A 17,640-nucleotide genomic window follows, 5' to 3' on the forward strand; every position below is an offset into this window, starting at 1 on the left:
AGGCTGTTTATGTTTGTTGCTTTAGACATCTTGTGTTATGGCTGCAGCTGTCTTTCAGCACAGGGTCCATAAGACAAGTTTTCCCCCACTGGACATACATATTTGGCCATCTAATAGCAATATACAAGTGCCGTTTCATGCAGTTGGTTCTTGGTGTAATAGACTGAGAGCCCAGACAGCACCGATATTAACATAGTTTCAACCTGAGTGCGATCCTTGGCTTGAGCAGTGACATGTAGGTGTTGGCATAGATAAAATTTCCTGTGCCGAGATAGATCTGTTGATCATTTGTGTAGATATTGAAGAGTATTGGCTAGAGTACACTCCCTTGTGGTAGGTCATTTTTCTGTTCCTACCATCAACTTCACTTCTCTCATAGTTTGACATAAAAATGTTAGTTCTCTAGTAGAGATTTTATCAGTCATAGGAGGTGGGGATCTTTCATCAGGTTGTATATTTTCAACATGTGAGTCACTGGGTTGTACACTACTGATAGGTAAACAAACACAGTGCCTGTTGCCCATATTCTTTTCAAAGCTATCTTCAATTTATTGAATGTTGTTCAGCATTTGACTGGTGCTTTACTTGCCTAGGCAGAATCCAGTTTGCCCTGGGATTAGATGCTTTTCAACAAGTGGTGACAGATGATTTCGGATGAGATGTTCATACAGTTTGTCAAGGTGACATAGTAGTGATATAGGCCTGAAGTTCTTTGGCTCCTTTGTGTCCTTCCCCAGCTTCAGGAGTGCCACAATCTATACTTGTCACCAAATCTGGGGTACTTTTTATGTGTCTGAGCATGTATTAAACAACGTGAGTAACCAGCTCTTTATTGCTGGACTGAAGTGTTTTGATTTATTCAGTACGAACCTTGTTTAGACTGGCTTCTTTGCCATTCTTGAGGATGTTAATTCCAGAGGTTAATTCAGTCATTGTAGTTAATTCAGCCCCAAAATTATGAGTCTCCTGATTTTATTGCCACTTACGCTGTATCATAGGTTATTTGTTTGGTGTCTAGACATTTCCTAGAAGTTGGTGTCCTACCTGGTCAACACTGTTGTAGTGTTGCTCTGCCTTTCTTGGATGGTTGTTAAGCTCCTGGATGATTATCCATGCTTTCTTACTGCTGTAGGAAATGTCAACACACTCAGTGAGCTTCTGCCATAACTTCTGTTTTTTGTCCTTTAGTTCAGAAACCACTCTTCGCCAGTTGTGATGGTATGGAGAATGATTCTGTTTCAAAATTCTGTATTGTTCATACCAATCCACTAATTTGGATGTTAATCCTGGCCCATTATTTCTTCTGCAGCCTTGTGGCATATGCTTCTTCAAGAAATTGACAAACTGATCTTAATTTTCTGGTATTGGCTTGATCTTTCTTACAGTGGCATCGAGGTAATTCGTGAAGCCCTTCCATTCCACTTTCTTAAAATTAAATCAGGGCCAGAATGGAACTGAGTTTAGCATTATGGATGCAGTGATCTAGATAGTTGTGGAACAGTGCTGTGAATGTGGTATCAGAACCAAACTACGGGCATGTCTATACTTATAGGTAGATCAGCACTGCTGCAATCGATGCAGCAAGTGTCAATTTAGCAGGTCTGGTGAAGACACACTAAATTGATGGGAGAGCACTCTCCCATCGATTTGTGTACTCCATATCCCCAAGAAGGGAAGTTGACAGGAGACGCTCTCCCATTAATGCAGTGCAGTGTAGCCACTGCGCTAAAGTGAATCTAACAATGTCGACTTCAGTTATGTTATTCATGTAACTGAAGTTGCATAAGTTAGATCGTTTACTGCAGTAGTGTAGGCCAGCCCTAAATTCGTTACACGAACCACCATTGCTGACAAATGCCAGATCAGGCCTGTAGCTGCATTTCCATCAACTGCTGTTGGAAGAACTGGGAAGCTTGGGGTCATGAGTTAAGCTCAAGTGGTGTGCATCTGCCCACGATTCAACTCGTCCACTATGTTCATGTTACCCGATAGAGCTATATGCTGATGACCGTGTCATCTGCAAGCATAGATATAACCAAAGACTATGTACTGTGGTGGAAGGTGTTCAGCAGCATTCACAGATTCAGAGAATCTGACAGGGCCCGTGAAGTGAATGCTCCTGCTATGGCCCGTGTTCTTCTGACTGGAAAAAAAATACATTATCAAGGTAAAAAAAAAGTTATTCACAATTTAAGAAGTATTTTTAAAAAAATCTTAGCTACCCCCCGCCCTACACACACACACAGAGTATCATCTAATGGACAAAAGATTACAGTTAAGTATCTGAATAATTATGGCATTTACAACAAGAATGTGGAGGGTTTGAGAATCCTTTCTGGATAACTCTTGATTTTATCCCAGAGTTTGTCTGGTAATTGACTAGCCTGGAGGTTGCTAAGGTAAGCACTATATCTTACAGAGCACATAATGTAGAAAACAGATATAAACTAACAACTGATTGCAAATTGCCTTCTGATGCATTATCATGCTATTTTGGTGCATGCTAATTGTCAAACGCTAGCAAGTTTGTGTAGACAATGGGAAAAGATTTCCCTGGCACTGTGTGTGGGACAAAGATAATAGACCAAATTGATCTCATTAGGATTGTACAATTGTAAAGGCAGAATTTGACTCTGTTATAGACATGAGTATGACTTTATTAAGATATATAATATTAGTTCAACATATTTAAATGTCTGTAGTCTCCCTGTGAGACAGTGTTCCTTTATCACCCCCAATTCTTCTTTCACTTTCACAAGGGCATTGCACAGGTTTCAGTTGTGCTACTCCTGATTTACACCAGTGTGAGTAAAAGGAGACTCTGGCCCTGTGCATTGAGAACTGCTGCATTTAGGGGTTGACTGTGCCTTTGTGAGAGAAGCCTGTCTGATATGATGATTATAAATCTCTGTTGGATATAGAAAGAAGGCGCAAATGTCTCTAAATGTAACTTATTTATCTTGTAGCCAGTATCCAGATTTCTCCATTTAGCTAATTTCCATCATAGATTTCAGCCATTCTTCATAGGTTGTCTTAATTTCCATCTTTCCAGTGTCTGCTCCTTCCCTGTGTGGCAAAATACCTTGTTCGTCTCAGTAGGCTCACTCCTTTTTAGCCTTGGAGACTCAGGTTTGGGGCAAGGCGAATCCTTATAGGTGGCCCAGGGTCCTGCTACTCCTCTCCTCAGTCAGTTCCTTGTGCTTGTTTTCCTTCCCTTCTGGGGTGCAAGTGCAGCCTCCCTGCTGGGAAGGTCTGGTGTCTTCCTGCAAACAGCCTACTGGCAACTTCCCTGCTCCTCTCACTCCCTCACTCTTCCCCTCCTACCACCCAAGGGAGGGTTTAAAAAGGTCCCAAGTAGCTGGAGTCAGCTGAACCTAATTGGTTCCCTAGCAACCCCTTTTCCATCTGAACCTTATTGCCCCATGGTTCTCTCTCCTCAGTGGATAGGGAGGGTCCTTTTAATCCCCTGGGACTAATTACTACCCCCCCTTTTGTAGCTGTTTGTCCTGGGTTTACCACACCTGTTGAAAGACAAAGGCCTCACTGTCTTGTGAAAAGCCCAGTACTTTCACTGGCAACACATACAAACTGAGAATAATAATCTTGGAACAGATCCCTTAACTACTTCACTGTAACTTTACCCTTTCCCTCACACTCTTCCATAAAATATGACCATCACCTCTGCCAGCACCACTTTGCTTTTATTTAACCCATTTCTGAACTCCCTTTAATGACCCTGAATAGACCCGCCTTCTTATACTGATGAGCCCTACCTAGGTAAAATGATGTAAAGGTTACTCACATTTACTACAGAAATTGAAGTTACTTCAGGAAAGCCTGACATTATTTTCCTGTTTGAGGAGAGGCATCTGGAATCAGACAACATCGGGTCAGAAGAAGGAGAGAATAGAAGCTCACAGCACTCTTAGAAAGGACAAGAGGAGGACAGTAATATTGTACATTTAAGAAAAGAATAGATACAGAGGAAATAATGTTGAGGGATCATGAGATATCCAGCAGCATCCAAAGAAAAAATTAAGGGTAAATGGTAGAATAGGGAAACACAGTAATGAGGAAAGAGATAGAAGTTTATGGGCTTGATCCAAATCTCATTGAAATCTATGGAAAGACTCCAGTTGACTTCATTGATCTTTGGATCAGGCACATCCTGCACTAACTAAAAGGCTTCCTTTCCCTACAAAGCCAAGAGCTAATACAGCAGTAAAGCAATAATTCTAATAGAAGGCCAGTCTGAGACATTTGTGTACAGCTTTAGAAAAGATCTTCAGTCCATTCTTATGTGACACATTTTGACTTCAGCCTATCTCCTATGGAAGGGTATTGGAATGGCAGATAATTTGCATCAGTAAAATTAATAAAAGTATCTAAGTCCCATTTTCAAAAGTGACTTTGGAATCTAATTCCCATTTGCTATCAATGGGACTTTGGGCACTTTTGAAAATTTTGCCCTGTGTAACTATTACTAATCTACAGAGAGCATGGACTCCCTGGATACTTGGCTGTACTCTCCTGTCCTAGCTACAAGGATTATCAAATGGATTTCCCCCTCTTTTCAAGCATGTCACTTTTTTTATTAATTCTATAAATCAAATGCTTGGTGAATATAAACATTTCACCTGTAGCTCCTCTCCCTGCTTCTCTTGTTCCTAAAACGGTTGTACTTCTATATTTCACAAAAGGCATGTCAAGATGTAGAGCCGTCACAGAAACATTTCAAAATTTCCCAAACAACTGACTCATTCACAATCTAATTGTGCCTGCAGGAAAGAACATCAAGAAGTCTCTAGATGCACTGTGGCAGGTTTTATACAGATCCTGACAATATTTGCCGAGCTAGTTGCACAGTCTTGAAGTTTTTGTCAAAAAAATAATGATAGGAATAGGATGCCTAGGGAACTTGGTCTACTTAACTATTCTTCCTCCTCTGAACTGAAAACACCAATGTGGAGTGCACCATGTAAGAGAGCTACAGAAGGAAAGATCTTTTATTTGTTTTTTAATGAGAGTAGATAGTCTGTTCTAGGGGCGTCTTTTGGTTGGAGACAAATTAAAGCATCCGTGGTCCTGGCATGCCATGCCATAAGGCCCCCACATCTTGCTGTAGCCCCATCCCGATTTGGAGTGGGAATGGCTGGGAGGTTCTGCTTCCAGAGTGGCTGGGGCAGAAGATTGGAGCATCCATCCACCCCCAAAGGTTAGCAGCTAGGGGAACCCAGTACTTATCCCAGCAACCAGGGTGTATCTGCTTGGGCAGGTGAGTTGAGCCCTCTGAAGTCTTCATCTCTTGCCACAGATAGAGGTCATCTCTGCTGCAGTGGTGTTAAAAGGACACCGTAGAGCAGCTGGCCGTTGATTTAACAATCCACAGAGATGCATGGGGAGTAAACCCTTCTCAGAGTTACGGTTTCAGGCTGTCTACAAACTCAGGTAGATAGCTCTGCATCAGTTAAACTGAAGTCACATTTTCTTCCCAACCATATGGTGTAAAAACTTATTTGTTATTTTTAAACTAAAGCTGAGATTCCAATGTCATCTCATTACTCCAGAAGCTGGAGCCTGAAGCATGGTGGTACAGTGCCTATGTCTCAATATGGCACTGCTTTTGGTCCTGAAAGTTCAGCCTCATTGCCCAGTACTCTAAGTAATTCAGACCACACAAATAGCTATGAATTGTTGAGCTGGACAGTTATTGCTAAAAAAAGAATGAAAAACATGAATACGTGCTGGTGTTATCCAAGCCCCTTTTGATTCACTTTCCGCATGCATTTGTAGGGGAATGTTTTTGCAAAAATATTCACAAGGGAAAAAAGTGTCATGAATAGTAGTGTAAATATGTATTTTCACAAATGTGGTACTCATACTAGAAAACTTCATATGGCCATCTTGAAAGCTCTTTGTGGGTTTCGGAGTCTCCCAATCAAGGAACAGAAACAATATCATGCAGCCAAGCACAGTGAAAGTTTAAATGAAATTATGAAGAGTGATTACTTGATCAATGACTGGTTACTATTTCACGTAGACATTGTAATCATCAGCTATATACACCACTTACCAAGACCTCCTGCTCAAAGCTATAGGAATTCTACGACTTAATGCTAGCATATTATGAGGGGGTTCACACACTGATGACATGCTCACATATCTGAGCAGGACTGATATTCTATGCCCATTTAGCACCACAAAGTTAGATGGCAACAGTTTATGGAATAGTTGGCAAAACTGGAGGCTCTGCGGCTCCCATTATTACACTGTCTCAATATAGACATCTTGTTTTAGTTTTAATTAACTACATGTGGGCCCATAAAATGTTCACACAAAATTCACTTGCTTTTTTTTTCATGTTAATATCTGAAACTAGATTATTTTTGCACAGTTTTGGATTTCTTTGTCAATCTAATTGTAACTCTTCACTTGGAAAGTTTTAATCCTTTTTTCATAAAAGTTAAATAAATTGTCTCTCCTCCTTCAAATTCCTCCTCCACACACTTTTCCATGAAGCATTTAAAAATACCACCACTCGACTTTTATACCTCCTCCAACTAGCCCCAGGGGCCCAGCATTTGACTCAGGTTGAGATGGCAGACATTTTTTATTCCTGATACTTTTTAATGAAAAATGACTTTCAACAAAATATAAACATTTCGGGGTTTAAAATAAAGAGAACAAATAACTGAAAACTAATTTCTTTTTTCAGTTTTTCACAACCATTTTAAAACAATGTCAACCAAAATCTAAAACATTTTGGTTTTCACTTCTTTTTTTTTAGTTTTCTGTTGCTGAAAACAAAAACAAACAAAAATGACCATTTGAGGGTTTTCAACCAAAACCTGATAACTTCTGAAGAAAAATTTCAGCAAACATGAAAACTTTTTTCATTTCCATTGACATTTGTTTGCAGGATCAAAAATCTTTCCCAACCAGCTCTACAGTTTGAACTACAATAGGTCATAAACTCCTGGGCTCAAGACTACCTCATTTTTGCTTGTTAAGAATCAGTCACATTGTAGATCAGATACCATCTGTAATTAAATTAATGATAAACATGTGTTGCATTTATATTTTCTGTGTTTTTGGCAAACATCCTAATACAGAAATAAAACATGCCCAATGTAAACATCGGTGTCATTAAATAAATCAAAGACATATTTGAGTGTTGGTAACTGCTTTTCTTACCTCTTCACTAAGATAAGGGCTTCCATCCACTTCACCCCTGCCAGCAATAACCCTCCCACAATTCCTATGAAAGTGCTCTCTCTCCCTTTGCTTCCGACCTATCTCCTTTCTTCTTCCCACCCCAGCTCCATCTAATTCCCTTCCTAACCCCTGGAAAAAATAAGTTTCCATCTGATCCATCAATGGTTGAGTCAAAAACCAGCAGCAAGGCGGCAGGCCATGTGTGCCGTGGATGAATGAGGGCTGCCAAGATAAAGTGATTCAAGATCCATTGTGTGTAAGAGTCAAATGTTAGCCCTGTTCCCTGATGTTGGAAACCCTTGAAACCTCTCATACGATTGCTCCCTACTGTAGCTGCATATGAACACCTTTTAGAAATACCTATCGTTGTTTAGGATGAACGCAAAACCCATGAAAGAACTCATTTAGAAATGGAAACTTCAGAAGTTAATAGAAATGATGTAATGCTCTCATGATCTGATCCTCCAATGAGATGTCTTTCTGATGATGTAATGCTCCTAACTTGTTATTTCATTGTTGGATCATGTTTTACTTGATACCCAGCTGGATAGAGCTGGTCGAATATTGTAACAGTGTTTATGAATATTAATTCCAATTCCAAGTGGCTATTCAACCATATTCGTACAGATGGCTGTTCATTTTAATCAGTCAGATCACAGTTTTATTGAATGTGCCTGGCTAGTGTGTATGCCTCCTGTATGGGTGTGTGAAGGAAGGCAAAAAGAGCAATTTTATATCACATAGATAATAACAGATGCCCCCCTCCGAATTCATTATAGAAATCTGTTTTGCAGGTTTATGTTCCACTTCATCTAAAATTCTTTTGTTCTCATCAACCCCTCTGCTGTGTGAAACTACCGCTTTGCATTTCACAAGCATTTGCAAACAGAATCTGATATTATTTGGTGACGATCCCTGAATTTAATCTCCTGGTAAATGTTGTTTCTGCACCTACAAACTTTGCCCTCATTGGCCCCTCAAAATAGCCTTTTAGTATTTACATGTTTATAAAGTGCCATGTATATTTATACAATATATAAACTAATAATAAATAATAGCTTTTCAAAGTGACTTTCTTCAGCCCAAAGGGTCAGCACAGCTATAGTTAAGCACCCAAAATTAGGAGATGTGTGAAATCTGAGCTGTGCTTTGGAGTCAGTTGAGTTTTTGGGTGCGTACCAACGTGAAACTCACGGGATGTGAAAACCTGTGAACCAAAACTACCAATTGACCTACACTTCTCCTTATAATTCTCTGCCCAAAACTTCTCTCATCTTTCCTTAAGACCCCAGTGACTGTGTCATACCTACATCACTTAACCCATCTTATGTTACCCTTTTTCATAATACCTATTTTATAGGCCTGATCCTCAGCTTGTGTAAATTGATGCTGATGTTATGGCCCTATAGGTGAACTCCTGGCCCTATTGAAGTCAATGGCAAAACTCTCATTGATTTCAGTGAGGCCAGAATTTCAACCGCTATGTTTAGTACACAGTCACTCTACTCAGCAGAAGGACATGCAACAGGGCAAAAGGCTGGCGCTTTAGTTTGGGGCATCACTCTAGGTCGGTCAGAGGAATGGGTATGTCTACACATCGAGCCGGAGGTGTCATTTCCAGCTCAAGGAGACACATCTGAGTGAGCTTGGATTGAGCTGGCATGCTAGAAATAGAAGTGCCATCACATCGCCATGAACGTCAGGGAGGAGCTAGCTGCCCGAGTACCTGCTTAGTGTCTTGGATAGGTACGTCCCCGAGCTAGGAATTACCTCTCCAGATCAAAGTGTAGACCTGCCCTTCGTGTTAATAGTCTGGGGCAGTCTCCTTTGTGGATTTAGCCCATGTAGATTCTTCAGGGTAGGGACTTTCTCTTTCTAGGTGTTGTACAGCACCTAGCCCAATTGGGCCCTGAGCTTGCTTGCACCTCAGGGTGCGACTGAAATATCAAAAATAATAATAATAATTAGTTTCAAGTCCTATTTCAGGATTGGGCTTTACATGCTCAAGAAAGGCTATTTCAGTGTTAGGCCAAACCTTGGCTGAATGAGAAAGATACTGTATCTCTCATTCATGTTTGCAGAGTGGGGGGGGTTTCCCTCTCCTGTCCACCTGGAGGGAGCCTGAGAACACAGACATTTCTTAATCTGAAGGCTCCACTTTTGCCAAATGCAACGATTCTCTCTTACAAGACTGGTGTTGAGGTATTGAATGGTCAGAAAAACCTTTGCCAGGCAAGGAAGGTGTTAGCTGTAAGGGACACTAGCCAAACCTTATCGGAAGGCTATGATGAATGATAAGGCAGGCCTAATGTTGTTTTGTGTGTGACATTAATGTACTCATGATGTGGTGGACGCAATGCTGCTGAAAATGCAGGGATATAAAAGCCTAATATAAGCATTACCAGCCAAGGCTGAAATAAAGGCAGGAAGGTTACCATTGACAGTGTGGATATAAACATATCAGTCTTATAATAGCGTTATAAATAAAAAGGCTGTTAATTTTAACAATGGCTATATAGATATAGATATATTTAGTAGTGTCAAGGCTCACACACTGCCAACCTTTGTATCACCATTTATATGGGATCCCATAAAGAAGCCAAATATTTCCTATTACCTTTTAGCAAAATAGTAGAGCAAACATGAACATAAACCTCAGCCAGCAACATAAATCATGTCCGGTACATGTGTAAATTGCATGGATAATTTATAAATGCAAAGAGAAATAGCTTGGCATTGAATAAATAAGCTAATGATAATGAAAAATACTGTACATATAATGTGTCTACTCTATGCAGGTTCTCAGTATTATAGTGCTGAAGTGCCTAGGAAGATAAATAGGTAACATCTGTCACTCTATGATCTCAAAGCCCTTTACCAACATGTATTAATTTATTCTCCAAACATGTCTCTATGGTATCATGAATACTTCATGGCTTGCCAAAACCCAGATGAAAGACACAGGGTGAAATCCTGGCCCCACTGAACTTAATGAGAGCTTTGCCACTGCCTTCAATGGGGCCAGGATTTCACCCACGTGTGACAAAGAGCCAAAATGAAAAATAATTATTTATTCAGGATGTTTAAGAAGCTGCAAGATTCATTCCTTAGTGCAAATAACTGTTTCTATGACCACATTTTCATGGCTCTTTGTTTCTGAGCTAAACAATCTGCAGCCCTAAAGGGAGGGGACACCAAATGTCCAGGGGGTGTAAGTAACTTTGGATGAGTGATGTCTCTTGTACTGAGCTACAGAGAAGATATTTGGTGGTATTTTTGTTACATGCAAGAATATACAGTCCTGGTGCATTGATGAATACTGGGGCAAATTTTCAGTTTTCATTGGAGTTGACATAGGTAAACTGGGCTATTCCTGTGCTGAGTGCATCACAGCCAGAATGGAGAATTGGGCCTTCCATCTAGTAAACTAGTGCCCTAAAATGGTGTCCCAGTGGATGACTGAAGATCTGGGTTCTATTCCTGGCTCTTCCAGGAACCTGCCGTGTGACTGTGGGAAAATCTTTCGCCTCTCATTTCTTCATCTGTAGAATCTGGGGTCCTTGTCCAGGCTTGGGACTCCTAGGTGCTCTGATAATACGAATAATAATAATTGAGTTAATGATACTTGCCACCTTTGCAAAGCACTTTGAGATCTTCAGAGTAATGCTGGAGGAGAGCTAGGTTTTATTACTAATAATAGGTTGGGAACTGCTGCTTTACTCTACATCATAGGAGTTGTCCTAGGTCCTGCTTCCACTTGGCATTCAGTCTGGAACTTGTTCAGCATTTCATGATTTGCTGAGTCTGATTTCTCTCCTAATTGCTGCTACCTAATAATGATAATTCTTCTCAAGTTCTTCCCCCTAAGAAATTCACTTGCTTCTGATGGTCCTGGGATATCCATTAGCCCCAACATAGCTGAGAAAAGCAAAATTTTCTCCCAGGCCCATTCCTTAGTGATGCTAAGCAGAGGGGTGTCATAAGTGAAAGTGGTTAGCTCTACCAACAGCAAACAGAGGCATACACTCCCTGTTCTTATCAACCAGTCCAGGTAACAGACTGAGAGGGTGTTATTAGGACTAGCTTTTGATAGCAGCTTTGCCTGGTACTGCATGCTGATGGGCAGTGCTCTTTGGAGATTCTCAGTGCCTACCCTGGGCTCATTTATAGAAACTGAGCCAAAACCAAATAACCGCAAGATAAGTGAAGTAATAAACTAAGCAGCATGGAATAGTCATGTAGGGCTGCTAAAGAGTTTCAATCTGCTCTTGTGAGCGCACAAGGTAAATGCCATTGGGCCTGATTTCAACCTCTGTGCACTCGGCACAGTCATTTGCATCTTGGCAAAGTAGATGTAAAAGCAACTTCCCACCAGTTGCATTACTCACTCTGTGCTAGTGTAAACACTGCTCTTAAAAATCTCCAATGATGGAGATACCACAACCTTCCTAGGCAATTTATTCCAGTGCTTAACCACCCTGACAGTTAGGAAGTTTTCATAAAAGTAATCATAAATGATCTGGGAAAAGGGGTAAAACAATGAGGTGCCAAAAAATGCAGACTATATACTATTACTCAAGATAGTTAAGACCAAAGCTATCTGCAAAGAGTTGCCAGGGGATCTCACAGAACCGTGTAAGAAAAGGGCGAATGAAATTCAATGTTGATAAGTGCAAAGGAATGCACATTGGGGGAAAAAATCCAATTATACCTACAAAATGATGGGGTCTAAATTAGCTGAGATTTTGGAGTTGTGGATAGATCTCTGCAAACATCTGCTCAATGTGCAGCAGCAGTCAAAAAAGCGAACAATGTTAGGAGCCATTAGGAAAGGAATAGATAAGACAGAATATATCATAAAACCATTGTTTAAATCCATGGTCTGCCCACACCTTGAATACTGCATGCAGTTCTGGTTGTACCATTTAAAAAAAAACCATATAACTTGGAGAAAGTACAGAGAAGGGCAACAAAAATGTTTAGGAGGTATTGAACAGATTCAATGAGGAGAGATTAAAAAAAGACTGGGATTTTTCAGTTTATAAAAGAGACAACTAATGGAGCATATGATAGAGGTCTATACAATCATGAATAATGTGGAGAAAGTAAATAAGGAATTATTATTTTCCCCTTCTCATAACATAAGAACTAGGGCTCACTGAATGAAACTAGTAGGCAGCAGGTTTAAAACAAACAAAAGAAAGCATGTCTTCACATAATGCAGTTAACCTATGGAATTCACTGCCATGGGATGTTGTGAAGGCCAAAAGTATAACTGGGTTCAAAAAAGAATTAGATAACGTCATGGAAGATAGGTCAGTCAATGGCTATTGGTCAACATGGTCAAGGAAACAAACCCATGGTCCAGGTGTCCTTAAACCTCCAGCAGCCAGAAGCTGGGACTGGATGACAGGGATGGAATACTTAATAATTGCCCCATTCTGTTCATTCCCTCTGAATCAACTGGCACGGGCCACTGTCAGAAGACCAGCTACTAGGCTAGATAGGACATTTGGCTTTTTTATGTTCTTCAGATTATTAAAATGTTTTAATTCACCTGAAATGATGATGATTTTTTCAGCTCAAAAATATTTTCAAGATTGACTTTTTGAAAAAAGACTGGGAAAAAAGGCAAACTCTCCAAAATATTCTCAAGGTGAGAAAACTGTTTCCCACCCATCTCTAGACACAAGCAGAGGTTTGCAGGAGGGGATCCTGTGGAGGTATTCTGATTGGTTGAAGACAGCATCCAAACACCTTGGCTTCACTTGGGCTCCAGATGGGGAGGATATTGGCCAAAACAAGCAAAGACCTTGGAATTGTGAAAGCGCTTTACATTAGTGTGTATTGCAAACCAATAATCTGCAAAGTTACATTTCATTTTAAAAGCTATTTTCATGTTTCAGGAATAAACTAAATACCTAAATAAAAAGGACATGCAACTAACAATGAAAATAGCATCAGGGCTCATACTCATTAATCTCATTTCAGCCCAATGTGGAAAAAATTGGGTTTCTTATAGGACTGTCAATTAATCTCAGATAACTCATGCGATTAACTCAAAAATTGATTTAAAAAATTAATCATGATTAATCATAGTTTTAATTGCACTGTTAAACAATAGAATACCAATTGAAATTTATTAAAAATGTTTGGATGTTTTCTACATTTTCAACAAAGAATACAAAGTGTACAGTGCTCACTTTTTATTATTTTTATTACAAATATTTGCCCTATAAAAATAAGAAATAGTATTTTTCAATTCACCTCATATAATCTCTATCCTGAAAATGCAATAAAATAACTGCACTCAAAAACAAAACAATGAAAAACTTTAGAGGCTACAAGTCCACTCAGTCCTACTTCTTGTTCAGTCAATCACTCAGACAAACAACTTTGTTTACATTTGCAGGAGATAATGCTGCCCACTTCTTGTTTACAATGTTACCTGAAAGTGAGAACAGGTGTTCGCATGGCACTTTTGTAGCTGCCATTGCAAGGTATTTACATACAATAAAAGAATACTTTGTATTCTGTGTTGTAATTGACATCAATATATTTGAAAATGTAGAAAACATTTTAAAATATTTAAATAAATGGTATTCTATTATTGTTTAACAGCACAATTAATCGTGAGATTAATCGCTATTAATTTTTTTAACCGCTTGACAGCCCTAGTTTTTAATTGAAGCAGAAAGAAACCCTAATACTGCTTTAGTGATGGAGCAGCCTAAAGGTGAAGAATGGCTTTTTAAAAAACCTTTGAAGGAAAGAATCATGATTTAAAAAAAATTAAAACAAATGATAGCATTTAAAGAGATGTTACAGAGAGTCCTGGGAAAAGGAGGTGTTTGTATCCAGACACACAGAGTACTCCTTGTGATCGGGATTTTACTTTGTTTAATGCAGGTCAGATGTATCATAGAAAATCCATTAGTGGCAAAGTGCTCCAGGATTTATGCTTAATTACAGTCCAAAAAGCTGATGGATAGTCACTTGATTTCTTCTTGGATGGGGATTCCATCATAAAAACCCATCCCATAACCACACCGCAGCAATTAGTCCAAGACTGCTCAGCCCCTAAAACATCAAAATTAAATTCTACAATCAGACTTGCACAGAATTCCTATTAGCTGCAATGGGAGTTCTGAGCTAGTATCAGAGATTAGCATTTGACTGTCAAGTTAGTGAGAGGTCAGTAGATTATTTAGTCCTGCATGTGTTTCCAGGTATTACCAAGGAGTGGATTCAGCAGTGCATTCATCTGTGTCACCAGGCCAGGATTCTGTATCAGCCCATCAGGGTTCTTTTTGCTGCAGTATGCTGAGCTGCTCTATAATTCTTTCCCAGTGAATTGTGGGAGAATTGGTCTGTCCTTCTGGGTGAATTGTAGGGAGGCATTGGAGGACTATCAGTAGTCCAGTGGTTTTTCCTTCATCCACGCTGGAAAGTGGGTGAGTTACCAGCAAGAAAAGCAGCTCTAACCTACCACCAGAGCTAAGCCAGCTAGCCTGGGCTGAAAGCCCCACTAAACTCATATGAGAAGATTTTGTGTGTGGCTGGCAGGGGAGTTTAATACTACACCTGAGTAAGGTTAACTCTTTAGTGAAGACAAATGCTAAGAGTCTTTCTCGTCCAGTTTTATAATTCTCCTGCAAGGGAGTCACATCCTTCAAATTAATACTCAGGAGAACTTCAGAGGATGTGACCACTGTAGCAGCTCTAGACTAGTATGTCTACAGTACAGAGGTGTGCTTGAAGCATGTGTAGACACACCCAAGCTAGCTTTGGTCTAGCTAGCTCAACTGACAATAGCGGTAAAGCCACAGCAGCACATGCTATACAAGCTTGCCTGGGTGCCTGGGTATGTATTTGAGAGGTTAGCGTATTATACCACCTGTGCTGCTATGGCTTCATGGCTAATGTTAGCTTGAGCTAGCTAGATCAGGATGGCTCCAGTATATCTACATCTTCTGCAGTCACACTTCAGGGAACCCAAGCTCAGGTTTAGTTGCTGCAAAGACAATACCTCAGGCTGATCTCCCTTTCTCGCAGTTCATGGCAGAGCCATTTAAAGAAAAACATCTGGGTACCATCAGTCAGACACAAAGGAGCCACGATGACTGGAAAATGTGTGAAGAGAATGAGAAGGACAAAAATTAGGAAGGTCATAGCCTAGAGAACAGAAAAAAACAATCAGGACTTACACAGGGAGTGAGCAGAGATAATAGAGGGAAGGTAAAAGCACCAGGTACTGGGAAGAAGGTAAGCAAATAAAAACACGACAGTGAACATAGCCTGGTCACATTTCAGCTAAAACAATGGAAAGAAGGGTCGGGGGAATGTGCCACAGTGTCAGACTTGTCTTGCACTTGGTAATTGAATATTGAGTCTTTAACCCCAAGGTCACTTGCTGAGCAATGAGCTAAGTAAGTACTGAGTGAAAGTCATTACCCGCTAAAAGCTGTACAGTTACTTATGTGAAATGAGTCAGTGGGCTCAGTTTCTTAGTGGACACATGTATCTGCTAAGTGACAGATAGATATTGAAGTGGGCCTAATCAGCCTGGGTTTAAAGTGGGTTGAAGTAGGAAAAAGAGCTCACACCAACCATAGAGGGGGGTAGGAGCTGTGCAGAAGGGCTGCTTGCCCCAGGACAGGAGGAAAGAAAGTCAAAATCAATATTTACCTCAAAGGACAATAGGATCCAGATCTTCAGCTGGTATAAATGTAGTTACTTTGCTATGCACCAGCTAAAGATCTCAGCATTAATCGATCTCTGTAGTCAATATATGTATGTTTAATCAGAAAGTCTGATGTTCTCTTTATTCTGGTCATGATGCATTTTAATGGTAACAGTTTTTCTTTTTGAATTAATGTTGTAAAGAGGTGATGATGTTAGAGATCCAGAAATAAAATATTATTCATCTCTGGTGGGTTATTATGCTGTCTCATTTCCTCGTCAGAAGTGAATAAAGGTTTTCACTGAACTAAGTTCCAAAAAAGAAGATGTTTGAGTATTTGATTGGAATGTTCAGCATTTCTTCAGACTTCAGTGTTCTGCTGGGGAAGTGAATAATGGAAACATACTGGCTCATCAGAAGTCTATTTCAAGGCAATCACAAACCCCAGGTTTTTTCTTACATGTGAGAATTTACATATGTTGTGAGACTTTATAAACTGAAAATTGTCGAGTGCTTAGAAATCCCTGGTTGAACAGTAGTTTATACTGTACTAGGTTAAAGCATAAGGAATAATAATCACAGATATATATTCTGACCTGGCATACAGTCCCTACAAGGAGACAATGGTGCCATTGATTTTATGCCAATGGGGAATTATGCTTTAATATCAATGACACAATATGCCACCAAATGCATCCGATGAAGTGAGCTGTAGCTCACGAAAGCTTATGCTCAAATAAATTTGTTAGTCTCTAAGGTGCCACAAGTACTCCTTTTCTTTTTGCAAATACAGACTAACACGGCTGCTACTCTGAGACTATAACTGTGTTTCAGCAGGTTAGCTTTTAGTCGTCTTACAATAATTGATTGTGCAGTCAAGTTGTCAGTATGGGCAAATTAGGAAAATATGAGGTCAAATTCTCTTCTTGCATAAACGAGAGCAGCTTCAGCTATTCACATCACCACAAAATTTGACCCATTAGCTCTTATACCATCATCACAGCATTACACTGTCTCTAGAGTCTCATATGTTTCCTTGGTGAAATATACAAAATATGCAAATTTGGAGAACTACAATAAATAAGACACAATCAATGGCATTGGCGACATCAGAGTTTTGCTGGGCTGACCTTTTCCAGCGGTAGACACCCTACCTTTTGATCCAATAAGCAACTATCTGACCTTTCAACATGTACAATATCACTTCATGGGCTCCAGTTTTGTAGGGAGCAAGAGAGAATCTGTTCTGATCATTCCTGAAAATAATACACTGTAATTAACTTGATTTTAAAAGTTTGGCAACAAGCATAGATTGAGCAGAGACACACTGTCTGCATCACTGCTGCTCCCAGTAACAGACCCTAAAAGCTTCACCAATGATCTGTTATTCTTACAAGAGACAACAAAGCTCCCAACAGGCAAAGAACAACAGAATTAATGGATTGGAAAGCGAGAATCTACTGTATGAGCTTTCAAAACTCTCCCCAGACTGCAGACTGATTGTGCATATCCAGTAAGTTAGTGCTATCAGGTTTTGGGTATATGTAATACCACCGGTAGGGGGGGCAGGAAGAACAAAGGTCAATAGGCTGCAAACTACCTGAACAACATTTTCATGGAAATCCTTTAACTTTTAGAGAAACAAATATTATTTATGTATAAAAGCCTCTTTTAAAAAGTAAGCAAAAGTCTGCTCAGTTCAACTACCTTCTGGTGAAATCATTTTTTATTGAATTCAAGTT

This window comes from Dermochelys coriacea, chromosome 11 (genome assembly GCF_009764565.3).
Source record: "Dermochelys coriacea isolate rDerCor1 chromosome 11, rDerCor1.pri.v4, whole genome shotgun sequence".
NCBI classification, from domain to species: domain Eukaryota; kingdom Metazoa; phylum Chordata; order Testudines; family Dermochelyidae; genus Dermochelys; species Dermochelys coriacea.